Here is a 9,871-nt window from a genome sequence, read left to right on the forward strand (position 1 = left end):
TGCTCTATTCAGGGGTGGTATTTGCATGTGTGTGGTGCTCTATTAGGGGATGCTATTTGCAAATGAAGGGTGCTTTATTTTTTGGTGCTATTTGCATGTGGGTGTTTCTGTATTAGGGGGTGTAGGTTCCTTGTGTGTGGCGCTGTATTAGGGGTTGCTATTTGCATTTGTGCTGTATTAGGGATTGCTATTTGCATGTTTCTCGTGCTGTATAATGGGTTGTTATTTTTATGTGTCTTATGCTGTATTAGATGGTGCTATTTGCATGTGTGTGGTGCTGTTATTTGCATGTCTGTCGTGCTATTTGCATGTGTGTGGTGCTGTATTGATATGCTGTTTGCATGTGTGTGGTGCTGTATTGGGGGTTTCATTTGCATATGTGAGTACTGTATTAGAGTGCTAGTTGCATGTTTGTCGTGCTTTATTAGGGGGTGCTATTTGCATGTGTTGTGTTGAATTAGGGGGTTGCTATTTGCATGTGTGTGACTATGAATTAGGGGGTGCTCTTTGCATTTGTGTGGTGCTGTATTCGGAAGTGCTATTTGCATGTGTGTGGTTCTCTATTAGGAGGTTCTAATTGCAGATAAGTGGTGCTGTATTAGGGCGTGCTATTTGCATGTGTGTGGTGCTCTAGTAGGGGGTTCCATGTGTGTGAAGCGGTATTAGGGTATTCTATATGCGTGTGTGTGGTGCTGTATTAGGGGTGCTATTTGCATGTGTGTGGTGCTGGATTGAGGGGTGCTATTTTCATGTGTGTGTGTGTGTTGCTGTATTAGGGGGTGCCATTTAAATGTTTGTTTGGTCCTGTATTCAGGGGTGATATTTGCCTCTGTGTGTGGTGCTTTATTAGGGGGTGCTAGTTGCTTGTGTGTGGTGCTGTATTCTGGGATGCTATTTGCATCTGTGTCGTGCTGTATTAAGGGATGTTATTTGCATATGTGTGGTGCTTTATTCAGGGGTGCTATTTGAATGTTTGCGGCGCTGTATTAGCGGGTGCTATTTGCATATCTGTGGTGCTTTATTAGGTGGTGCTATTTGCTTGTGTGTGGTGCTCTATTCAGGGGTGTTATTTTCATGTGTGTGGTGCTCTATTAGTGGATGCTCTTTGCATGTGAAGGGTGCTGTATTTGTTGGTGCTATTTGCATGTGGGTGTTTCTGTATTAGGGGGTGCAGGTTCCTTGTGTGTGGCACTTTATTAGGGGTTGCTATTTGCATGTGTTTGGTGCTGTATTAGCGGGTGCTATTTGCATGTGTGTGGTGCTGTATTAGGCAGTGTTATTTGCATGTGTGTGGTGCTGTATTAGGGGGTGCTATTTGCATATGTGTGGTGCTGTATTAGGGGGTTCTAGTTGCATGTGTGAAGTGCTGTATTAGGGGGTGCTATTTGCATATGTGTGCTGCTGTATTCGGGGGTGCTATTTGCATCTGTATTGTGCTGCATGAAGGGGTGTTATTTGCATGGGTGTGGTGCGCTATTCAGGGATGCTATTTGCATGTGTGTGGGACTGTATTATGAGGTGTTATTTGCATTTGCATGTGTGTGGTTCTCTATTCGTGGGTGCTATTTGCATATGTGTGGTGCTGTATAAGGGGGTGCTAGTTGCATATGTGTGGCACTGTATGAAGACATGTTATTTGCATGTTTGTGATGCTCTATTCAGGGGTGCTGTTTGCATGTGTGTGGTGCTGTATTCAGGGGTGCTAGTTGCATGTTTGCGGTGCTGTGTTATCGGCTGCTATTTGCATATCTGTGGTGCTTTATTAGGTGGTGCTATTTGCTTGTGTGTGGTGCTGTATTAGGGGAGTGCTATTTGCTTATGTGTGGTGCTGTATTAGGGGTTCTTATTTGCATGTGTGTGTTGCTGTATTAGGTGTGTCTATTTTGATGTGTGTGGCACTGTATTAGAGGGTTTTATTTGCATGTGTGTTTTGATAGTGCGTGTTACTTGCATGTGTGTGGTGCTTTATTCGGGAATGCTATTTGCATGTGTGCATTGCTGTATTAGGGGTTGCTATTTGCATGTTTCTCGTGCTGTATAATGGGTTGTTATTTTTATGTGTCTTATGCTGTATTAGATGGTGCTATTTGCATGTGTGTGGTGCTGTTATTTGCATATGTGTCGTGCTATTTGCATGTGTGTGGTGCTGTATTGAGATGCTGTTTGCATGTGTTTGGTGCTGTATTGGGGGTTTCATTTGTATATGTGAGTACTGTATTAGAGTGCTATTTGCATGTTTGTCGTGCTTTATTAGGGGGTGCTATTTGCATGTGTTTTGTTGAATTAGGGGATTGCTATTTGCATGTGTGTGACTCTGAATTAGGAGGTGCTCTTTGCATTTGTGTGGTGCTGTATTCGGAAGTGCTATTTGCATGTGTGTGGTTCTCTATTAGGAGGTTCTAATTGCAGATATGTGGTGCCTTGTGTGTGGCACTTTATTAGGGGTTGCTATTTGCATGTGTGGCGTGCATTATTAGCTTGTGATATTTGCATCTGTGTTGTGCTGTATTAAGGGATGTTATTTGCATGTGTGTGGTGCTGTTTGCGGGGGGGGGGGGGGGGGGGGGGGGGGGGCTATTTGCATATGTGTGGTGCTGTATTAGGGGGTTCTAGTTGCATGTGTGGTGTGCTGTCTTTGGGGGTGCTATTTGCATATGTGTGGCACTGTATGAAGACATGTTATTTGCATGTTTGTGATGCTCTATTCAGGGGTGCTGTTTGCATGTGTGTGGTGCTGTATTCAGGGGTGCTAGTTGCATGTTTGCGGTGATGTGTTATCGGCTGCTATTTGCATATCTGTGGTGCTTTATTAGGTGGTGCTATTTGCTTGTGTGTGGTGCTGTATTAGGTGGTGCTACGTGCATGTGTGTGTGGCGGTGTATTAAGGGCTGAAATTTGCATGTGTGTGGTGCTCTTTTCAGGGGTGGTATTTGCATGTGTGTGGTGCTCTATTAGGGGATGCTATTTGCAAATGAAGGGTGCTGTATTTTTTGGTGCTATTTGCATGTGGGTGTTTCTGTATTAGGGGGTGTAGGTTCCTTGTGTGTGGCGCTGTATTAGGGGTTGCTAGTTGCATGTGTCTGGCACTGTATGAAGATATGTTATTTGCATGTGTGTGGTGCTGTATTAAGGATCTTATTTGTATGTGTGTGGTGCTCTATTAGGGGTGTCTATTTGAATGTGTGTGGCACTGTATTAGAGGGTTTTATTTGCATGTGTGTTTTGATAATGGGTGTTACTTGCATGTGTGTGGTGCTGTATTCGGGAATGATATTTGCATGTGTGTGGTGCTGTATAAGGGGATGCTATTTGCATGTGTGTGGTGCTGTATTAGGTGGTGCTACGAGCATGTGTGTGGCGGTGTATTAAGGGCTGAAATTTGCATTTGTGTGTGGTGCTCTATTCAGGGGTGTTATTTGCATGTGCTTGGTTCTGTTTAAGGGTGCATTATTTTTATGTGTGTGGTACTGTATTATGAGGTGTTATTGGCATGTGTGTGGTTCTCTATTAGTGGGTGCTATTTGCATATGTGTGGTGCTGTATTAGGGGTGCTAGTTTCATCTGTGTGGTGCTTTATTAAGAGGTGCTTGTTGCATGTGTGTGGCGCTGTATTAGGGGTTGGTATTTGCATGTTTCTCGTGCTGTATAATGGGGTGTTATTTTTATGTTTGTGGTGCTGTATTAGGTGGTGCTATTTGCATGTGTGTGGTGCTGTATTCAAGGTTGCTTTTTGCATGTGGGTGGTGCTGTTTTCTGGGTGCTAGTTGCATGTGTGTGGTGCTGTTTAAGGGTGCGTTATTTTTATGTGTGTGGTACTGTATTATGAGGTGTTATTTGCATGTGTGTGGTTCTCTATTAGTGGGTGCTATTTGCATATGTGTGGTGCTGTATTAGGGGTGCTAGTTTCATCTGTGTGGTGCTTTATTAAGAGGTGCTTGTTGCATGTGTGTGGCGCTGTATTAAGCGATGTTATTTGCATGTGTGTGATGCTCTATTCAGGGCTGCTGTTTGCATGTGTGTGGTGCTGTATTGGGGGTTTCATTTGCATATGTGAGTACTGTATTAGGGTGCTATTTGCATGTTTGTCGTGCCTTTTTAGGGGGTGCTATTTGCATGTGTGGTGTTGAATTAGGGTTTGCTATTTGCATGTGTGTGACGCTGAATTTGTGGTGCTGTATTCGTAAGTGCTATTTGCATGTGTGTATAACTGTATTATGAGGTTTTATTTGCATGTGTGTGGATCTCTATTAGTGGGTATATATTTGCATGTGTGTGGTGCTGTATTAGGGGGTGCTAGCTGCATTTGTGTGGTGCAGTATTCGGGGTTGCTATTTGCATGTGTTAGGTGCTCTATTAGGAGGTTATAATTGCATATGAGTGGTGCTGTATTAGAGGGTGCTCTTTGCATGTGTGTGTTGCCGTATTAGGTGGTGCTATTTGCATATGTGTGGTGCTGTATTAGGGCGTGCTATTTGCATGTGTGTGGTGCTCTATTCGGGGCTTATATTTGCATATGTGTGGCGCTGTATTAATGGGTGTTATTAGTCTATGTGCAGTGCTGTAATAGAGGGTGCTATTTCCTTGTGTGTGGTGCTGATTAGGGGGTGCTATTTGCATATGTGTGGCGCTGTATTAGGGGGTACTATTTGCATGTGTGTGGTGCTGTATTACGGGGTTCTATTTGCATGTGTGTCGCGCTGTACTAGGGGTGCAATTTGCATGTGTGTGGCGCTGTAATAGAGGGTGTTATTTGCATGTGTGTGGTGCTGTATTCGGGGGTGCTCTTTGCATGTGTGTGGTGCTGTATTAGCGGGTGTTATTTGCATGTCTGTTGTGCGGTATCAGGGGGTGGTATTTTCATGTGTGTGGTGCTGTATTAGGGGGTTCAATTTTCTTTTGTGTGGCACTGTATTTGGGGGGTTTGCATGTGTCTGGTGGAGTATTAGGGGGTGCTATTTGCATGTGTGTGGTGTTGTATTAGGGAGTGTTATTTGCATGTGTGTGGTGCTCTATTAGGGACTGTTATTTGCATGTTTGTGGTGCTGTATTAGGGGCGCTATTTGCATATTTGTAGTTCTGTATAAGGTAGTGTTATATGAATGTGTGAGTGCTGTATTCAAGGGTGCAATTTGCATATGTGAGGTGCTGTATTCAAGGGTGCTATTTGCACGTGTGTGGTGGTGTATTGGGGGTGCTATTTGTATGTGATTGGTGCTGTATCGTCTGTGCTATTTGCATGTCTGTGGTGCTTTATTAGGTGGTGCTATTTTCTTGTGTGTGGTGCTGTATTCAGGGTTGCTATTTTCATGTGTGTGGTGCTGTTTCGGGGGAGCTATTTGCATGTGTGTTGTGCTGTATTGGTGTTGTGGAATTTGCATATGCGTGGTGCTGTATTAGGGCGTCGTATTTGTATGTGTGTGGTGCTATATTAGGGGGTGTTATTTGCATGTGTGAGGTGCTGTATTCAAGGGTTCTATTTGCATGAGTGTGGCGCTATATTAGGGGGGGGGGGTCTTATTTGCATGTGTATGTTCGGTGCTTTATTCGGGGGTGCTATTTGCATGTGTGTCGTGATCTATTAGGCGGTGTTATTTTCATTTGTGAGGTTCTGTATTCAAGGGTGCTATTTGCATTTGCGTGGTGTTGTATTGGGGGGTGCTATTTGCATGTGTGTGGTGCTGTATTAATGGGTGCTATTTGCATATCTGTGGTGCTTTATTAGGGGGTGCTAGTTGTATGTGTTTTGTGCTGTATAAGGGTGTGCTATTCGCATGTGTGTTGCGCCGTATTAGGGGGTGCTATTTTCATGTGTGTGGTGCTGTATTGGTGTGTGGTATTTGCTTATGTGTGGTGCTGTATTAGTGGGTTTTACTTGAATGTGTGTGGAGCTGTATTGGGGGTTCTATTTGAATATGTGTGTTGCTGTATTAGGGGATTCTTTTTTGCATGTGTGTGGTGCTCTATTAGGAGGTTATATTTGCATGTGTGTGGCGCTGTATTTGGGGTGCTCTTTGCCTGTGTGTGGTGCTGTATTGGTGTGTGGCATTTGCATATGTGCGGTGCTGTATTAGGGGTCATATTTGCATGTGTGTGGTGCTGTAGTAGGGAATATTATTTGCATGTTTGAGGTGCTGTATTCAAGGGTGATATTTGCATATGTGTGGCGCTATATTAGGGGCTCTAATTGCATGTATGTATGGTACTGTATTCGGGGGTGCTATTTGTATATGTGTGGTGCTGTATTGGGGGTGCTATTTGCATGTGTGTTGTGCTGTATCAGGAGTGATATTTGCATGTGTGTGGTGCTCTATTAGGGGGTGCTATTTGCATGTGTGTGGTGCTGCATTAGGGGGGGTCGTATTTGCATGTGTGTGGTGCTGTATTCGGGGGTGCTATTTGCATGTGTGAGGTGCTCTATTAGGAGGTTGTAATTGCATATGAGTGGTGCTGTATTAGAGCGTTGTCTTTGTATGGTGTGTTGCCGTATTAGGTGGTGCTATCTGTGTGTGTGTGTAGTGCTGGATTGAGGGGTGCTATTTTCATGTGTGTGGTGCTATATTGGGGGTGATATTTACATGTGTGTGTGTTCCTGTATTAGGGGGTGCCATTTAGATGTTTGTTTGGTCATGTATTCAGGGGTGATATTTGCATGTGTGAAGTGCTGTATTAGGGGGTGCTAGTTGCTTGTGTGTGTTTGGTGCTGTATTCTGGGATGCTATTTGCATCTGTGTCGTGCTGTATTAAGGGATGTTATTTGCATATGTGTGGTGCTGTATTCTGGGATGCTATTTGCATCTGTTTCCTGCTGTATTAAGGGGTGTTATTTGCATATGTGTGGTGCTCTATTCAAGGTTGCTATTTGCATGTTTGCGGCGCAGTATTAGCGGGTGCTATTTGCATGTCTGTGGTGCTGTTTTAGGGAGGGTGCTATTTGCATGTGTGTGGTGCTGTATAAGGGGATGCTATTTGAATGTGTTTGGTGCTGTATTAGGTGGTGCTACGTGCAGGTCTGTAGTGCTGTCTTAGGGGTGTGCTATTTGCATCTGTGTTGTGCTGTATTAAGGGATTTTTTTTGCATGTGTGTGGTGGTGCTGTGTGGTGCTGTATTAGGGGGTTCTAGTTGCATGTGTGGTGTGCTGTCTTTGGGGGTGCTATTTGCATATGTGTGCTGCTGTATTAGAGGGTGTTACTTGTATGTGTGTGGTGCGCTATTCAGGGGTGCTATTTGTATGTGTGTGGTACTGTTTTATGAGGTGTTATTTGCATGTGTGTGGTTCTCTATTAGTGGGTGCTATTTGCATATGTCAGTTGCTTTATAAGGGGGTGCTAGTTGCATGTGTGTTGCACTGTATGAAGACGTGTTATTTGCATGTGTGTGGTGCTGTATTGGGGTTCCATTTGCATATGTGTGGTGCTGTTTTAGGGGATCTTATTTGCATGTGTGTGGTGATGTATTAGGGGATCTTATTTGCATGTGTCTGGTGCTGTATTAGGGGTGTCTATTTGCATGTGTGTGGCACTGTTTTAGAGGGTTTTTTTGCATGCTTGTTTTGATAGTGGGTGTTACTTGTTTTTGTGTGGTGCTGTATTAGGGAATGCTATTGGCATGTGTGTGTGTTGCTGTATTAGGGGCTGCCATTTAGATGTTTGTTTGATCCTGTATTCCGGGGTGATATTTGCATGTGTGTGGTGCTGTATTCTGGGATGCTATTTGCATCTGAGTCGTGCTGTATTAAGGGGTGTTATTTGCATATGTGTGGTGCTCTATTCAGTGGTGCTATTTGCATGTTTGCGGCGCTGTATTAGCGGGTGCTATTTGCATGTCTGTGGTGCTTTATTAGGTGGTGCAATTTGCTTGTGTGTGGTGCTGTATTAGGGGGGGTGCTATTTGCATGTGTGTGGTGCTGTATAAGGGGATGCTATTTGCATGTGTGTGGTGCTGTATTGGGGGTTTCATTTGCATATGTGAGTACTGTATTAGGGTGCTATTTGCATGTTTGTCGTGCTTTATTAGTGGGTGCTATTTGCATGTGTGTGTGAAGCTGTATTAGGGGGTGCTAGCTACATGTGTGTGGTGCTGTATAAGGGGATGCTTTTTGCATGTGTGTGGTGCTGTATTGGGGGTTTCATTTGCATATGTGAGTACTGTATTAGAGTGCTATTTGCATGTTTGTCGTGCTTTATTAGTGGGTGCTATTTGCAGGTGTGTGGTGCTCTATTAGGGAGTGTTATTTGCATGTTTGTGGTGCTGTATTAGGTTGTGCTTTTTGCATGTGTGTGGTGGAGTATTAGGGGGTGCTATTTTAATCTCTGTGGTGCTGTATTAAGGGGTGCTATTTGCATGTGTGTGGTGCTGTATTAGGGAGTGTTATTTGCATGTTTGTGGTGCTGTATTAGGGGGTGCTTTTTGCATGTGTGTGGTGCCGTATTAGGTGGTGCTATTTGCATGTGTGTGGTGCTCTATTCGGGGCTTATATGTGCATGTGTGTGGCGCTGTATTAATGGGTGGTATTAGTCTATGTGCAGTGCTGTAATAGAGGGTGCTATTTCCATGTGTGTGGTGCTGATTAGGGGTTGCTATTTGCATATGTGTGGCGCTATATTAGGGGATGTTAGTTACAAGTGTGTGGTGCTATATTCGGTGGTGCTAGTTGCATGTGTGTCGCGCTGTATTAGAGGGTGCAATTTGCATGTGTGTGTGGCGCTGTAATAGAGGGTGTTATTTGCATGTGTGAGGTGCTGTATTTGGGGGTGCTCTTTGCATGTGTGTGGTGCTGTATTAGCGGGTACTATTTGCAAGTGTGTGGTGCTGTATTAGGGGGTGCTATTTGCATGTGTGTGGTGCTGTATTAGGGGGTGCTATTTGCATGTGTGTGGTGCTGTATTAGGGGGTGCTATTTGCATGTGTGTGGTGCTGTATTAGCAGGCTACTATTTTAACCATTGCAAGTGTGTGGTGTTGTATTAGGGGGTGCCATTTGCATGTGTGTGGTGCCGTATTGCAGGCTACTATTTGCATATGTGAGGTGCTGTATTCAAGGGTGCTATTTGCACGTGTGTGGTGGTGTATTGGGGGGGTGCTATTTGTATGTGTTTGGTGCTGTATTCAGGGGTGCTATTTGCATGTCTGTGGTGCTTTATTAGGTGGTGCTATTTGCTTGTGTGTGGTTCTGTATTCAGGGGTGCTATTTACATGTGTGTGGTGCTGTTTTGGGGAGCTATTTGCATGTGTGTTGTGCTGTATTGGTGTTTGGAATTTGCATATGTGTGGTGCTGTATTAGGGCGTCGTATTTGCATGTGTGTGGTGCTGTATTAGTGGGTGTTATTTGCATGTGTGAGGTGCTGTATTCAAGGGTGCTATTTGGATTGGTGTGGCGCTGTATAAGGGGGTGCTATTTGCATGTCTGTGGCGTTGTATTGCGGGTTCTATTAGCATGAGTGTGGCTCTATATTAGGGGGGTCTTATTTGCATGTGTGTGTTCGGTGCTGTATTCTGGGGTGCTATTTGCATGTGTGTCGTGCTCTAATAGGCGGTGTTATTTGCATTTGTGAGGTTCTGTATTCAAGGGTGCTATTTGCATGTGTGTGGTGTTGTATTGGGGGGTGCTATTTGCATGTGTGTGGTGCTGTATTACGGGGTGCTATTTGAATGTGTGTTTTGCAGTATTAGGGGGTGCTATTTGCATGTGTGTGGTGCTGTATTAGGGGGTGCTATTTGCATGTCTGTGGTGTTTTATTAGGGGGTGCTAGTTGTATGTGTTTGGAGCTGTATAATGGTGTGCTATTCGCATGTGTGTGGTGCTGTATTAGGGTACTATTTGCATGTGTGTGGTACTGTATTGGGGGTGCTATTTACATGTGTGTGTTGCTG

This window comes from Polyodon spathula, chromosome 34 (assembly GCF_017654505.1).
Source record: "Polyodon spathula isolate WHYD16114869_AA chromosome 34, ASM1765450v1, whole genome shotgun sequence".
Classification (NCBI taxonomy): Eukaryota; Metazoa; Chordata; class Actinopteri; order Acipenseriformes; family Polyodontidae; genus Polyodon; species Polyodon spathula.